This window comes from Grus americana, chromosome 2 (assembly GCF_028858705.1).
Source record: "Grus americana isolate bGruAme1 chromosome 2, bGruAme1.mat, whole genome shotgun sequence".
Classification (NCBI taxonomy): Eukaryota; Metazoa; Chordata; class Aves; order Gruiformes; family Gruidae; genus Grus; species Grus americana.
In genome coordinates this window covers 101,373,183-101,389,365 of record NC_072853.1, presented here as the reverse complement: position 1 = coordinate 101,389,365, position 16,183 = coordinate 101,373,183, and the positions used below count along the sequence as shown (strand labels likewise).

General features: G+C 42.0%; 1 long non-coding RNA gene across 1 annotated transcript in view; it reads right to left on the bottom strand.

Moving 5' to 3' along the window:
• Positions 1 to 1,130: 1,130 nt before the first annotated feature.
• LOC129203058 (uncharacterized) overlaps positions 1,131 to 16,183 on the bottom strand; it is a 264,016-nt gene continuing 248,963 nt past the window's right edge. Inside the window, exon 8 of the long non-coding RNA XR_008575906.1 lies at positions 1,131 to 5,598. This is a non-coding gene — a long non-coding RNA (uncharacterized LOC129203058). The remainder of the gene's footprint in view (positions 5,599 to 16,183) is intronic.

The window sequence follows — 16,183 nt, the reverse complement described above, 5'->3', positions numbered from 1 at the left end:
TTTCATAAAAGTAACCTAATGTTGAATACAATTGCTGGTGCACTGCATTTTTTATATTTAATATATCACTCGATGGTTTGTTAAACTGTCTGATTTGATGTTTGTTATAAATGTTCACTGCACTGAAAGCCCAAACAAACATCAAGGATACAAGTCTCTTCCACAGAGTATATGTTTTATATTGATTGTTGCTTTTCTTTGGACTCCCTCTTTCTTAGCGGGAATATACCAAAATAAGATGACACTCAAATAATTTTTCTAGAAAATAGGTTTCTACTGAAATTAATATTTCACACACGTTTTGATTTGCTGAAGTCCACATCAACTAATATCCCAGGTGAACTGGGTGAAACCACAACTGGCTACAACCAACAAGAGTGAGAACCTCAACAGACAATTGCACACAAAGGCTGGCTGTTGCCTAGCATCCCGAAAGCAAAGTTGGCTTTTCCTCCCGTAAGGAACCGAGTTCCATGCCAGTACTTCCCTTCTGTTAGCAAAGAGGCTGCCCGCCTGGGTACCAGCCACCGAGGCGGCACTGGGATGGGCTGAAACTGGCCATCCTCCAGCCCTTTTCTCTGATGACTTGCACTGGTTCATCACGGGGAAAGCAACTGGGGAGAAGCTCAACAGACAACACGACACGGAGAGAAGTTTGGAAGACCGATGTGAAAACCACAGCCTGGGTGGGAAGCCATCGGCTCTGACAGCATCCCACAGGGATGCGTTCAAACACGTCTCCATTTCCAGTTGCTGCCTCCTCACATCTTCCCGAGAAACTCCTGGGGTTAAGGCAGGGGAGCTCTGCGTCCAGGGAGGCTGCTGGCCATCCAGACAGATGTGCGGGCTGCTCACACCCCTCTGAAAGGTATCTCTTTCATCCAAGTATTACAAATGAAACCATTTCAGACACAAACGAGCTCGCTACTTTTCAGCACCGAGTCACATTTTTTATTTTGCAATTCTGAAGACTTTTGGGCCCCTCTCCCCCATCCCCCACTGCCTCTCACTTTGAAAATTCCCAGTTCTTCGACTGTGATGTCATAATGCATTGCCATGAAAAATTAATTTAAAATTATAAGCACTAAACTGTAACTTCTTTGTATGGTAAAGGATCACACAGAGGGGAATTGCGGTTTAAACAAAGATCTTCTATAATTAGTGATAATAACAAAGGAAATATTCATAATTACATCAAAGGATTCTTCACTGAGTATTGTTTTTATTTGCTTCCTGAGGGAGCTTAGAGTTCTCTGAAAAGATAACACTATTTTAGGCAGATGTAGATAAATAAAAAAGGGCCATCTAGAGAATCCAACTTCAAACCCAAGCCTGAAAAATACTCCAAAATCCAGAAGAGGTTCTCCAGTTGATCTGATTACAGGCCAGGCATCAGTCCTCTGCTAGGTATGCAGTGCTGATACATCTGCAGGATGTAAACGCCTTTTCAGATGAACATGACACACAACACTGCAGCATGCCCTGGGCGTCTGTCTCTGCATATAGGAGACATAGTCCGGGGATTAATTTCATCCACCAACATAAACATAGGACTAATTTTGTGAAGTACAGATATCTAAAAATAGCCAAGAGTAATGTTATGCAATAAAACCTGGTATATGTTTCCCCTTTCCAGACGAGGGAATCCGACATAGCTTCAAATAGAAAGAGGCGGCAGTGTGACCAGAACACAAAATATATTCATTTCATTGCCTTCCAAAGAAACAGCATTTGAATCTCCCATACATTAAAGATGCATGCCCACTGTCATATCATTTCAACGGCTTAAATAGTAAATGATGATCAAAAATTCACAACACTTCTGCCCTCCCCTGGAAAAAAAAATAGGTCAAAAATAAATGGAAACAAACTGTCTTCTGCTCCTTTTTATGCATTTGGGGGGGGGGGGGAGGAAGAGGGAGATAAATCTGCATAATACTGAACTGAATCTCTTTAATTCCAGTCAGCTTTTATCATTCAATCACAGAGCCTGTATGTGGAAAAATTCATGCTAATTCCCCCTAGCAACAGCCGCAGCCTATCACGGGGAGCCCTGCACCAGGCAGCTGCCAGCCAGCAAGAATAACTCTAAGTAGGTCAGGCCTGCATTTCTAAAAATGCCACGGTCTAGTAACCCCACTGTCCCGTCTGTCTGCCCTGCCCCATAATAACCTCGATTGCTCGGTGACACAATGACATACTACCCTGTTAGAGCGCAATCAAATCACGCTGCATTATTCTGCTGCAAGCATCGCTGCTGGATGAAGGACCCGTCGAGGGGCAGCATTAATCAGGCAGCCATTCATGTCCACTAGCACTTCACTCTGGAGATGGGGCCTGCATTAATGACCAGCTGTTTGAACTAACACAAACAAAATGATGTCTTCCACCCTGTTGGCTGCGCAGAATACGCTATTCTAATCAGGCAGGTTATGCTCATTGACTAAGCCTAAGATGTAAATTAAACAGCCCCAGACAATGCCAGCTTTTGTAACCTTCTATTAATTGAAGTAAGTATATTTAAATTATACTACGCACAATTCAAAGAGCTATTGGTTTAATATACAGAGTCATCTCCTCCTACAAATTTGTGTTCACAGTCCAAAAAAAAAACCAAACCACCCCACCCCACTGTTTGCATAATACAATCCACCTATCCTGGTAAATTAAAGAGCGACATAAACAGAGCTGAACTGCAACCGACTTCTGCTGGGAGCAGGGAACCACGCCAGGCTTCTAGCAATTGGGCAGCGTGAGCACCGCCAGACACGCACACGGAATATTGTGGAGGGGTACCGATAAAAGCCCTGTAAACATCTTCCAGTCACAACGCGGAGAAAGGCCAGTTGGAGCAGATTAAGCACCCCCTGCAATCTCACTGCTTAAACACTGCCGAGTTGCCTGCACAGACCTAAAAATAATTGCAGAGGTCGGAAAGCTCCTGGCAGGGTCTGGGCATGTGCCTTTAAGAGCACGTAGCCGCGCGCATCCCTCTTCCCCGCGCAGCCCTGGGGACTTCTGCGTGGCTGCAAGATGCTGCGCGAAGCCCTTTCCCTTCCCCCCTCGCTCTTAACCAGAGAAGCCTTAATATAACCATGCCAGACCCCTGCCAGTCTTCTCCGGGGTGGTATTTCAGTATCAAATCTGTAATGCCAGAACAGAATTTCAGCAGGCTTGCTTTGTGTTTAATTACACCCTTCCTTTTAAACACCTCCGTGCGGCTCGCGGGTCTCTCCTTTCAGAGCATGCCTCCGTGTCGCGCAGCTGGCTGCACAGGATGGAGCTGGGAAAGACAATTTCTAGAATAGACGGTTCATCTGCATTTTTTTCTGAAGGATTCACGCTTTCACTCGGTGAATGCGTGCCTTCTGACAAACTGAAAATTCAGTCTTCACTGCTGCAGAATTCAGCAAGCCTCGTACATGTAATCCATCCACATCTGATTTAGGAACACAGCAGATTCATTAATCCATTTTGCTCTTTCTTGTTTGAACCAGGCTTGATAACCAGGTTATGACTGCCTTCCTTTGCTTTGTGGCACACATCACATAGCTATTCTTGGAGAGATACAGTCACTGACGTAACCGTGGACTCCTAATTACAAGCTGCTGACATTTTGCTCGTCTCTGCAGCTTTGAAGCTGTGAGTTAAGAGTCTCTCTTCCTCCTCCTTGCTTGCTTTAAACTGCCTGACTTAGAAGCACACCCCAGTTTCAGAAAGGTATAGGAGTGGCATAAACTCCTTTGCAGAGCCTGCTTTATTGCCAAGGTTAGTTTTCTTTAAGCAAACAGAAAACTACAGTTTGAGAGTAATAAGACTCCTTTGCCCCCAGCACAAGAATGTTATCCAACAGCTGGCTAAATATAATCCAACACACAGGGCTGCCTTTGTAGGCTGGGTAACAAATAGTGGAAGGGCCAGACAGGAGTCTTGCGGGGTAGCTCACCATGACTATTGGGAAATCCCCTCGTACACATTTTAGGATGACATTATGCTCTACGGATTTGTATAGAAGGAAAAAAAAAAAAGGAAAAAAAACCCCCCTCTTTCTCAGTAGGCAGCTGCTAGAAGCTATGCCAAGCCCCGCTAGCTGAGTGCAGCCCTTGTTTCCCCTATTTCTGCATTGTTCAGGCATGGCCAAGCCGAGCTGCCTACCAAACTAAATATACCTGTACTGTGACAAGTCTACCTGCTCTAAAAACATAGTCTCCCCCATGCATGTTCAGCAATAAGAAAAATACACCCAGGTACATTTCAGAGAAATCTATTGCCAAATGCGAGCATTGGCTTTTTTCAATAGATGAATCTCTTTTAATTGGAGGCTGATTTCGAAATTTAAAAGAAGAAAAAAAGATGTAAATATAACGCTGAATATAAATGCTCAGTTGAGCATTTAGCCATCTGATGACTGTGGTAGTCAGCTGGTCTAGAAGTCATCTGGGATGCATTTATTTTGATTAGATTGATCACATTTCTATTTACAGTATAGAATTTTTCACCATACTGAATACAGCTGTGTTTATAAAGATTTTAAGACGGAGAGAACGAAACCCCCCCAGTTTCTCTTAGCACAGTACAGAAGATTCAGTGCTTCAAGGTGTCAAGCGGAAAGGATCTGCTTTTACATTTCTTAAAAGAATTCTGCCTACATCTGTTTTCGCAAAGTGCCGCCTCAGTCAGGAAATGGGTGTAGAGCTATAGCTGAAAATACAAGCTGCAATCAAGTCTGACCCAGCAAAGTGACAAACTTCCTCTGTAAATTGGTTAGAAATGTCTTTCTCTCATGTCTATACATGCTAACACACCCACAAAAGCACATACATACATACACACGCACACATAGAGTGCATGGCTGCTGTTTTCCCTGGGGATACCACTGCAGCCACCTCGCTCATCAGTTCCCTCCCTGACAGCATCAGGAGAGTTCGAGCTACAATTTACAGTCCCTCCGTCCATACGTTGCTCTGTTAATCACGCCATCCTCTCTGCAATGAGAATGCACCAAATCAGACAAACAGCACGTAGCATTTCTTCTTCCTTTGCATTCGCTCGCTCTCTCCTTCTCCCACGGCTTTGCCTTAACAGGCAGACACAACTGATACCTTATTTATCCATCTCCAGCACAACGCTGAGGTGAAACCCGACTGCAGCACTGTGGCTTCCCCATGTTAATCCTCTGGAGCAGCAGAGGCTGGATTCTTGCTGCTGATGCCCTTGTCGAGCACTGGATTACTTTACATAATATTTCTTTAAGCTTTCACCCACCCCATCCTAGATTAACACCCTTCCTTTCTCCTCCCTCCCCTCCAAAAGAAAACCCCAAAATCATCACACATCGCAACCCTTTGCTTCCAGAACCAACAGAAAAAACGCGGCTCCATCGCTCTTCTTCCTTAGCAATGTGCAGACGAGTGAGTTTCGAGTCAGCCAAGCCGGGGTGAAGCACAGGCAGCGAGACTGCAGCAGCCCCAGCAGCAGCAGAAACAGCAGCAGCCGCCCAGGTAAATGGGGGGAAAAGCAGGCTGTGTCGAGAGCGGTGCAGCGTCGTAGCTGTAAGGAAAGACAATCTCGCTTCTTCTGAACGGTGCAGCTTTGTGCCTGCAGGAACGGAGAAAAGGGAAGACCCAGAATTAAAAACAAAAGCCCAAACAGTTAAGAAGAAATAATAACTATAATAAATTATTGTAACTTTATTTTTCTGGGCTTTTGGGGTTTTTTTTGGGGGGGGTGTCTCCCCCCCCCCCCCCCAAGTCTCCTGTGTTGCTGGATGCTACTGTCCAAGAGTGCGGAGTCACAAAGGCTCACTCTCAAAGCGCAGCGAGACCAGCATCACATGAGAAACCACATGACGCACCCAAATCGGATGCTGATGCGGTCCACTGTGTCACTCAGGGAGGGAAAAATCTCGACCGAAACATGCCCCTCTCTAGTGGTTAGAAAGAATTTCCCGTTTTTTTTTAAAAAAGGCCAAAAAATAAATATCTCCCTATCTATCCGTCTTCAACACCAATGCTTCAGGAGGCAGGAGAATGCTGTTCCACAGACACTAGCTGGATGGCAGCAATATTACTTCCAGGCTACGTTATTCAAAGCTGATTCCACTTAAGTGAATTCCTGAAAAGCATACTCCATGTCTTCATAACATGAACAGGCTCAGAAAACCAACTCCATTATCGTTCCCTGCAATCTGTATCCAAACCTGTGTTCTGAATAATTTATTTGAGACTAATAAGCCGTTTGCCAAGACCACTCCTTTTCCCACTCAGCCCCACAGTCATGAGAGACTACAGTGAGAAACAGAGGGGCATTCACCGTTTTCATAACTGGTAATTTTAGTAAATTCACTGTCCCACAAAATAATCAGGAAAAAATTAGCAGAAGGGTTTTTTTCCTCTTGTATGGACATGACAGGGCTCTCTCTGTTTTGTGGATGGTGGCAATGTTTTCCTGACACTGCCGACTCAAAATCTTTCAATCCAAGTCAAGAAGCAAACACTCTTGCCTGCCAATTCCTGCAGAGGTGTTGTGCCACACTGTTTAACGCAGAAACATCTGGACACCCCTGGCAGTCCCTGAATAAGAGCACGCAGCGCCGCAATGCCGTTCACTGTCAGGGCACCAAGCAGTTAACGTCCTTGGCTGCTTTACCATCTTGCCTATAGGAGCATGGAACCGAGGGACTGGTTTGCTTGAGAAACAAAAGCAAAAAAGCTGACCTTGATGATCGATGGAATTGCTGCTGCATAAAGTTATCATCCAACAAACAGTTAGCAGTTTGTAGCTTGTTTCACTCCTAACATTTGTTCAAGTGACAGAGCAGGTGGCACAGAGTCCTCCATCCCCTTTGTTTGCGAAAGCCGGGCACCACCTTGCAACGCTGCACTCCCTGGCTCTTTACACTGAAACAGTACACGGTGTCAGGGAAATGTAAGAAGATAGCTGCCGTGAATCTGCACAGCTGTTTTGCACAGGATCCCATTGCAAGCTCCGAAGTTATATGATGGAGATCAAGCATAGAATTCCCCAGAAGAGAGAGAGATGCCTAGCACTCACAGAGGGAAGCACAATCGGAGCAAAACCCGAGTGCTCTTTCGTGCTGATTTCAACCTTCCCAACTGTTCACACAATAGCAGATTGCAAAAATTTGCACAAGGCAGTTGTAGCTTGTTCTTATTGGTTCCTATCAGAAAGGGGGTTTGCAATGGGCTGCACCTAGGAGTTGCCTAAATTCCACGTAAAATCCAGTTGTAGCATTCACCCTCAGCGTGCAGCTAGTGTTCAGGAGAGCCGCAGGACTGCATGTACAGAAATCACAAGATTACTGCAGTCATGCGAGGGCATTTTCACCTGTGGGGTTAACAATTTCAGCATTGGCAAGTCTTTGCTGGAAAATGATACTGGTACACCCAAACTCAGACTGTAGCTAATGGATGTAATACTGTTTTTTCAGGTGCGGTGTCAGTTAATACGGAAAATAAAGGCTTTGGATGACTTTTTCTCAGTTCAAATGATAAACATTACTGAGGCAGGGACACAGTGCAGCAAAATAAGTATCTTCAGGGCTTTAGATTACAAGGTAAGAGGAGCTGTCCTGGTGACCACTCTCATAGTTCTTAACCTATAACAATTATAGTAGCATGTCTCAGAATGGCTTCTCATCCGTTCTCATTAGTTTCTAAGACAGAGCTGCAGTTCTTGACTCTGTGAGCTGATGATCTTTCCCACTTGATACCAGTAGCTTATTTATCTGTTCTGACTTAGAATCACAGGTATGTTGGTTAGAAGGGTCCTCCAGAGGTCACCTAGTGAACCTCCCCCCACCCCCGGCTACCATCAACATTACATTAGGTGAGCTGTGATTTCATCCTGAAAACCCTGAGAGATGGAAATTCCACAGCCTCACTGGGTAACCTCTTCCAGTGTTGCACCTCCCTCCCTGGGGAAATAAATGTGCAGGAAATAAATGTTCTTTCTCTATTTCTTACATACACAGACTTCACTGCAGTGCCAGTGGGAAATACTGAATTGCATGCATTTTCCTAGATCTAACACTAAAACCTAAGAGAAGTGAAGGAGTCAAGGAATGAAGAGACTTTTCTTTTCTTACTCATTCAACCAAGTTCAGTTCAAATCAGTAGCACCTCCAAACTGCCACCATCTGATGATCATTTTGATATCTAGATGCTTCAAGTTCAACTAATAACCAAACCACTAAAACCCCAGTGAACACCCTGATTCCAGTGTTCTGCCATGTGTTACCCATGAGAAACAGGAAAAAAAACCCCAAACCTGAACTACTCTCAGGAGTCAAAATTATGGCCGAACCAACGTGGTACCTGGAGGATGATGGTTTATTCAGAAAACACAATACAGGACACATTTTTCAGACAGACCTGAAAAGGAGCCCCACAGTATTTATAAATTTATCCACAAGCTTGTGAAAAACCTTCTGTGCAGGTATATGGTGTATGTACCTCTAAGTATGACCCAGAGATACACAGTTATGTTAGATGCAAATGAAGGGGCAAGGAGGGGAAGACACAAGAATTACAAAGAGAAAGACCAGTAATCTTTTCTTCAGAAATGTGACTTAGATGCAGAAAAGGTCCTTGTGAGAGGCAGCCCTATGCACATAGAGATTAAAAATCTAATTCTTGCACTGACATCCCTTCAGATAACCTCTCCATTAAATTCTTTGATCACAGCATGGGCAACTGACTCTTTCTTCCCTCTCCAAATCTCCAACATGAGTATTTTGCTCTGTTAGATACTGTTAACTCTCAAAGTAATTCCCTGGCAGACTGTAAAATTACCTGTCTAAAATAAATCTCTGTTGAACTCCACGGCACGTTTTTTCCCACTCCATACAGTGAATGGAGAAGTAGGAAGTTGTCCACACAGAACAGCTGAGGATACAGGTAGGAATTTCTGGTTGACATCATTACTGCCTGAGTTCACATGAAAGCTTTTAAAATGGAAGAACTGGGCTTATTTTGGATGCTGCCTTGACAGGTCATCAATAGAAATTTTCCCAACACCAATTTGATGCCAGCATTTGAAGATCTGTTCTCAAACATTTGATCATAAATCCTGCTCCATATTAGTGCAGCTTTGTGCTACCTTAGGGATACACTGGCTACCTTGGATTTGATCAAACTGTCCACAGGGGACAGGCTTTGGAACAAAAGATTCAGCAGCACAGTAGACTCTAGATCAACATGAAGAATTAGAGCAATATACAGAGAGCCCGAAATAAGCATAACTCACGACTGCTTAACGTCTACTGAAATTTGTGGAGTGATTTTCAGGTGCTTTTCAACCAGATTCGGTATACTTCTTCGTATGGCTAATTACCCGCTCAGTACAGTACTCCACTATGACATGGGTCCCTGCAAGTCTAAGATTCCTTGAACATCACTGAAAATGAAACTTTGCATCCCAGCTCCAGGAGAGCTGCACAGTTACAGAGAACAAGACCTAAATTCCTTTCAACACCAGATGAGTGTTAGGACTCAAAAGAGGAAACTACCCAACTGCCTTTGGGGCACCAGCTTTTCCTTTGGGGAAAAATCCCTTTTGGGACCTAACTTCCTGAACTCGAACCAGAACTTCATGTTGGTTAAGCATAGCACGGGCATTGCAGAGACCGGACAGAAGTAACAGGACTTAAACCAAACAAGTATCCGGCCAATGGTTTAACATAAATTTAACTTTATGCTTATTGCAGGTAAAACCTGCCACCCCTGCATAGTGCTAAACAGTGCCACCCAGGAAGTAGGAGCTAAAAAATAGCAGAAACTTGGAGAAATGCTATAGCTTTAACTGAAGCAGAAAACCACTAATACACTTGTGCATATCAGTAAAATGCAGAGTTGCTAATTTTGACAGAAACATCCAATTGCTGAATTCTGCAAGGAACGGTCCATTTGAACGCTTGGTGATTCTCAGCAAGTATCAGGCTTTGGGGCTTGTTTTTCAATGACCTTTCCCTTCGTAATCTGCAGATAGAGAAATCATTATCATTAGGCTTGAGGTTTCAACCCAAAAGCCAGGCAAAACTTGATGTTTCACTGAACTTGAAACCTCAAAGTGAACCTCAAGCGTGCAAACCTTATGGACTCAAACCAAAACAAACATATGTCAGTGAACAAAAACCACAGAGCTGCACATGGGTCTAAGTACTGAGCCATGCTGGCTACTGGCCAAGGCACGAAGTGCCCTCCGCTTCGCACAGAATACCAGTAGATGTTTAGTGACCACAGGGTATGTCTAGACACACACTGCCATAATTTAGAGACACTCAGGTCAGCTTTATCTGAGAGTTCAACTCTCAGAAGCAGTTTCTCTATAGTTTACAGAGCTCTTCAGTAGGGTAAAATGTCCCATAAGGAGTTTTGTGTGGCCACGGCTAAACTCATTTGGTACTTGACAGGCTTCTTCAAAGGTACGTCCTGATATTGCTGTGCCGTATGGCACCTGGAATGAAGATCTAACTACTGCCTCATACAAAAGATGTGCTTTGGTTGTCCATCTGGTTAAAAAATAGCCACAATTCCACCTTTTGGTAATTTTCAATAGAATATGCCAGAATCTGTCTACACCGTCTCAGTGAATGCAGGTAAAAAAACCAGGGAAATGCTGTTTCTGCATTTTCAGCACAGAGACCTTCAGCACAAGAAACTAGTGAAGCAGAGTTCCGCACTTTTCTCTCGCAGTCATCTGGAACCAGATCAATTTATTTGAATTCACTGATTATTCAATACTACTCTTTGAAAAATTTCCCACATTAATTCTAGGTTCTGTGGATGTGTAATGGACAGTTTATTGCAATTAGCCTCCCAAAGTTTCAGCTATTTCAAATGATAGCACTGACCACGTACATTTGTATTTGCCAGATCTTTAATCATAATATTTGAGATTCTGTTTCCAGTGTGAGTACAAATGCTGTGTTGAAAATTTGAGTGATGTTTTCCCAATACTCACCCATGTTTGACAGTTGTATGCTAGAAAATGCCTATGCACTTTAAAGGACTGAGCCTACATATCTTAAGCCCTGTGCTGTTGGATCCCTGCAAATTGTTCGTGTGAGAAAGACGACTTCAGCAGCATTCCTGGAGGGAAGCAGACATGTGGGAATTCAACAGAGCAGAACGTGATACATGGATGTAAATGCAAACAATAACACTGAAAAAAATATATAATTTTCCTCTGCATTTGTGGAAGCTTACCATTATTATTCTGACTTATTAAAAACTGTTTCCTCCAGTTAAGTTAGCCTTGGGACCAAACTCTCCTCATGGTTCAAAAACAACTGACATGATGTATACGCCAGTGTAAAAGAGGTCAGGCCATAAGTTAATGTAGAGTGCTGTAATTATTGTAATGATGTAAAAAGGAAATAAAATTTGCACAGATGATTTGGAAGCGTGCGTTAAAACACGTATCACTTGAACACACAACTTGCAGGAAAATAGGAATGCTTCATTAGCCCACTCTGCGTTTAACTTCCGCTCTTTTTGTTCCCTTCTGATTTCCTGAAAGTGTAAAGTAACACTTTCTTGACATAATTATGGAATAGTTAATTGCTACAGAACACATCACCTAACTTAACTCACCAAAAACATGACCACTGAACTGGGCCACAAATCTTCCATTAGATTTCCATTCATTTTTGCACTGTGACTTTGATTTTGACTCCAAAACTCAAACATAGCTGTTTTTAGTAAACCTGCACTTCAAGAAGAGAATGTAGTCTGAGCACACAAATGCCTCCTGTAAATACCCTAATTTCCTTAAAAAATCTTAGTCGCTAGTACTCCATTGATGAACACAGAACACTAGGAAAGGTGATGCAAATACCAGAAAACAAGGATGTTGTGCTTTGTGCTATCGGTTCTTCATAAAAACCAATCTACAAACCCTAATGTGTTTTACCAGCCCGTGAGAAAGTTGTGTGATGAAGAGGTTACATGGAGATCAGAGCTACAATAGCTAGAAGTCCATGACGGGTCCTGAACTGCTCAGTCAATTAATATCATATCTATACAAAAATTAAATAACCAATGCGGTGGTTTTTTTAAGACTACAAATTACATGCTACACAGGGAAAAACATACAGAAACGCATTACAACCAACTCCTTGGTGAAACTGCTGACAAAGCAGTTAATATTTGGGCACAGGACTGGTTTCCTTTTTTTGGCTGCCCATTTTCAGACGGGTATTTTAGATGAAACACATTACAAGTTCAAAGTGGAAGAACTATGTTTTTTCACCTGTAAGTGGTTTCAACTTATATTTCAGTATTACTGTCAGGAAGTCAGTTTTTCCATGCTTGTTACTGTAAACAAAGATTGTATGGCATGTCTCCAAACGTGATAGAAGGTCAAGGACCAAACTGCAAGAGTGACAGACTGCTTCCAGACACCAAAGGCACAACACTGAAGTGAGAATAACCACACCTTTAAACTCTGTTTGATGTTCTCATCACTCAGTTGTTTGGGCAGCACAAAGAACCCATGCAAATCCAACATTGCATACTTTTTTTTAATACATATATCTATATAAATATATATACTTATTTATATATACTTATACATACATATATATATGAAGTGTACATATGTGGCTGAAATGGTGAGTGCACAGGTAGGGAGAAAAGCCAGTAGCATCACTTCTTATTAACACTGCCCCCCACTCAATGTTTAAAAGTTGCTTTTATCTCTGTCAAACCTCAATCTCACTTCTGCTTGGGTTTATTTTACCTCGCTTTGTAAACTTACAGTAAGATATCGAAAATATCATTAGACATTTCTAAGAAGAGTCCTTCTCCCCAAACAACAACATTTCTATTGGTATTTTCTTCGTAAAGCATTACCACTTCCAAGAGCTACAGTCAGAATTTATAATTTTATGAGCATCTATCTTGTTCATCATGGTGTTACTTTTTGCTGCTCCTCAGATATGACCCAAATTCACTTTTTTTTTTTTTTTTTTTACATCTAAACCTCCTTTGGAAAGCTGAATCCCCTTCTACCCTTGTGTGAGGCTTGTAATATTACGTAACTTTACACAAGTTCTATATGTGCATTTTCCTCTCCAGGCCCCCAAGCTGAGGTTCTCCAGATGAGTATTTACAACCACAACTGGAGTCTGCAGAAGTTTTGTCATGGTAGTACCACATAGTGCATCCCAAAGTGAATACCCTAAACTTGTGGAGACTCTGCACTACCACATTTATACTTCAGCTTTTTGTCTGTAAAGGAGGGATGATATCAGCCCTTCATCTCATGAGGATGTGGAAAGATGAATCAGATTGTGGATCAGTAAGATAATGCACACATTAGCTGATGACAAAACACATCTTTCTCTGGAGCAGAGATCTCAGAGCACGGTAAACAGAAAGACTGAAAACAAAGGGCTAGGTATAGATCAATTTTCTACATCCATCCTGCTCAAGAAAAGAAATGGGAACTTCTAGGAAAAGAAAGCATATACAATCAGGCACGCAGAGAGCGAATGGTAATGTACAAACATACACATTACTGAGGGACAGGTTTACTGCTGGTGTTTCTTCATGTTAAAGTATTTGTGCCTGAAACCTTCTAGGCATTCTTCTACCTTACCTGTGTGTGCAATATTATAAATGGTGTACTTTAGGTCACTATCTCTGCCACAGGAAGTAACAGGGTGCATATTTCTGTTGAACTATAAACCTTAATCTTTCAATTACTTTAACAAATGCTTCCTAATGGCAGTCCACCTGATCTGCTACTGTACTAACCAAGCAGTATTTATCACAAAATTACAGCCTCTGGGGAAAAAAGAAAAGAGGGGAAAAAAAAAAAAAAAGGTTAAAAGCAAAGTCATAGCAGAGCTTAGGAAGAAGACCGAGTGTTATCAGGAATGAAAACAAAGTCAGAACAAACTGAAGAAAAAAAGCAACATCTCAAATTTATTCGAAAGCCCTAAAATTAGATCTGTTTAAGCTCACATACTAAGCACCTGCTTACATTCTACCATCTTCAGTATGATGGAAGCACACACTTAATTGGTCTTTGCTGGTAAAGAGAGTTTTCTGAATCAGGACTACAGCATCCAGAGTACAGATGTTACACTGGCTGAGCAACATAAAAGCCTCAGATACATGTTATTAATTTGTGAACTGCAGATATGTTTCATTGTAAACAAATTGTAAGAAACTTTGAGGAGCTCTAAAAATAATTATAGCCAACAGGATGAATGTTTCCTGGTCTTACACTCAAAATCAAGAAGGCATTTGAAAATGTCTTCTGCACTCAATTTCCATTTAGAAGTTGGTTCAGTTCCTCTGACTCTGACATCTATAACTAGATTCAGCTTTGGAATATTTGTTTTTGCTCATCATTAGCATCCTGTCCTGTGTTTTCAAGCATTTCAAAACATCTGAAAACAAAGCCTTCCAAATTACTATAGCGAAATATGATATATGAAAACATAACCCACTACTCTGTAAACCAGACTAGGAAGATGTTGCTATTCATCAGATTTGGACCCAACAAACAGGCTGTGCTCCCCTGATATTGTTAAGTACTTACAATGTTAAATATTATAAGAGATTGTTAAAAGACATTTTGACCAAGCTAACCTTTACTGTAAGTTTAACAATAAATGAAGCTGATACCCACCCATGCTATCAGTCCACATACCTTTTTTATTGCTAATGAAGGTCGACCGTCCAGATTTAGCGCAGAGGAATTCCTTCTGTAAACACAAACTCTCTTTACCTCTGTGTATGACAGAATAACCTTCACCTGTAAGCTTACAGTCACAGAAACGAGGCCCGTGACCACTGCTAATGAACCTTCTCTTGATAAGCCTGAACAAGCCTTGTAGAATATAGTCTCTGTATAAACCACAGTGCAGGTGAGAAAGCTTTCACCAGCCACAGGCTCCTTGTGCCAGCCTGGTCGCACCGAGCAGTGGTGGCTTCTGCTCTATAGTGGTCACCTCCAACAGCATACATCCCAAAACCTAATCCTACTCATAACTTTGAAAGCAAACATAAAAAGTAAATTCCTCTAAGAATGACATGAGAACAATATCAAGCACCTGTACTGCATCCTTTGCTTTATGTGTTACTAGTGGCAATAATACTTATCTAATTGCCACAAGTCCTAAATTACATCTTTCTGCCCCCAAACTCTAGAGGACAATCTCCATGAAAGCAGGGTTGGGTTTTTTCCTAAACTATGCCTTCTTAATCCAACTATCTTCACCACATTATCTAAATAAAAAAGGCACCTTATTCATGGATGTACTTTTCCAACAAAGCATACTCAAGTTACCTGCCTTTGCCCCTCTTAAACCAACAAAAAACTTCTTCAGACTTAAATGGCTTTGAATTTCACATATGGTATCAAAATATCTGGATACATGTAATGCAAGAGCTGTTTTGCTTATACTGAAACCAACTGCCAAGCTGCTGTTTCACTGTGTCCAAACTTGGTTACTTCTAAAAGAAAAATATCACATTCCCAACTTTTGGGAAATGAAAGGGCATTTGCCTGCAACATGAAAATATTTTCCTAACATTAAATTCTTGTCAGAGATACCAGCCTGACAGGAGACAGTTTTGACTCAAAATGAGTAACAATGATACCTTCTTTTCTTTCCCAGAATTACTTTTTGAAAAGCGCTTAAAAAAAAACCCCAACCTTAACAAAAAAACAAACCACAATTTTTTTTAAACAAATGGGAAGAATGAGACACATGCTTGCATTCAGTATGCCTGCAACAGGCTATCCTGCAGTTCAGCTCTCAGCTGGACCATAGCATCCTAATGCCAATTCCTTTGTTAGGCTAACCAATAAAATTGAGTACCTCAGTTACAGAGAGTCTGGGCATAATTTGCAACAACTAACTGTCAACCATATACACAGGTATGCAGGTCACGTGGATGTTTACCTGTGCTGCTTCAGTGTCCATAATTGACCAGAGACACCTTTGCAGTCCCAAAGAGTCCCTTGCTGTCCCAGCTTCCCACGCTAGCAAATTGAAAGCAAAGGTTATTCTCATAAGACAAGTAGCAATACACATACGCCCTTTCTCCAGCCAGTAGAAAGGAGTGACTTGCCTCCACAGAAACATTTGCTATTGCTCTCTTAAAATCACATGCCAACGATCAAATTAACTGCAAAAACATGA